We start from the raw sequence: 1,460 nt of genomic DNA on the forward strand, positions 1-1,460 counted from the left end.
ACTTTCATCTCAACATTGCGCTCCGTATGTTTGTGATCATTTGCATTTACCATCAATTTCCAATCGCTTTCCGAATAAATACAATCCAAAATTGATTAGATATTTATTAACTAATATAACTATCTAAAAATATTTTAAGAATACTTAAGTACATGGATTTTAATTACTTTCTCGATGACTTGTTACTCTCTACTACACTAATATTTTTTTTTTATATTATAAGGTGGCAAACGAGCGAGCGGCCACCTGAAATCTTGCTTACCTTTGCCTACCTTTAGTCGTCGGAGGAGAGGATGCACAGAAAGAAAATATTTTCCCTTTCCATGCATCCTCTCATCCGGAAAGTCCACTTCTACTTGCCATCCTTTCCTTATAAGAAAAAGGGTGGGAAGGGAAAGAGGACTAAATTAGGCCTCCGAGATGCACACTCGTTAGACGAAACGCCGTGGCAATTCGTGCGAAGATGTTAAAGTGGGCTCTACCACTGTTAAATAGATAAAAAAATAATAGATTAAAAGAGTGAGATTTTTTTTATTAGTGTGAGTATGAGCAAAATAAGCAGATTTTATTTTATTTATATTAGTAATAGTAAACACAGACCGTAATACATTTGTCAAATATTACCAAATAATATGCAGGGATCGCAATTTAAATTGCGCAAAGCATATATTTCAACACTTCATTTAATTAAACGGATAACAATCAATATCTGAATATTTCGTTCAAGTAACGTAAACAGTGATACGGTCTGTTTCGAATTCACAATAATTAAACAGCCACTTGCTTAATTATTGAAACGTATTTTCGGGTTTATTGTTATTTTTAAACAGAGGAAATGAATATTCCCTTACATTTCATTTAGTTTTAAAAAAAGTCTAATCAATATTAAAATACGAAAGCAAATTTATAATAATAAGGTCCCTAAATTGTTTGGTACCAAACCAAAAATGTTTGGTACTTTCAATTCAATAAATAATTCCATTTTTAACTTAAGTAAACATGTAATAAGTAGTATAATAAAACTTCTTTCCAATTCAATATTGTTATATATTTTCTGCTTCCTTAAACTGGTTTTATGTAAAGTTCTTAATTAAAGTCTGGAGAAAAACAAGCTTTCCTTAAGACACTTAAAGAAAGCAAAGTTCACGAGCGCCTTCAATAACAGAAGAAAACCTTCAATAACGAAATCTCGTTTGAATTAAGCTTCCATCTTGAATACAAATCTAAGATTTCCTAACAATGTCACTTTCTTTTTATCAGTTTCATACTTTTGTAACAATCATTTTTATTGTTTTTATATTTATAATATTCTTTTCATTACTTAAATTATTTTTACTTACCATGTTAATTAACATAGGAACTGTATTTGGTTCATAAATTTACAGACTATGAGAGCTATTATCTAAATCATATTGATTTAAGTTACCGACTACAATTTATATTGTTAACAGTGTAAAAAA

This window comes from Papilio xuthus, unplaced genomic scaffold (genome assembly GCF_000836235.2).
Source record: "Papilio xuthus unplaced genomic scaffold, Pxut_1.1 DF826933.1, whole genome shotgun sequence".
In the NCBI taxonomy this organism is placed as follows: domain Eukaryota; kingdom Metazoa; phylum Arthropoda; class Insecta; order Lepidoptera; family Papilionidae; genus Papilio; species Papilio xuthus.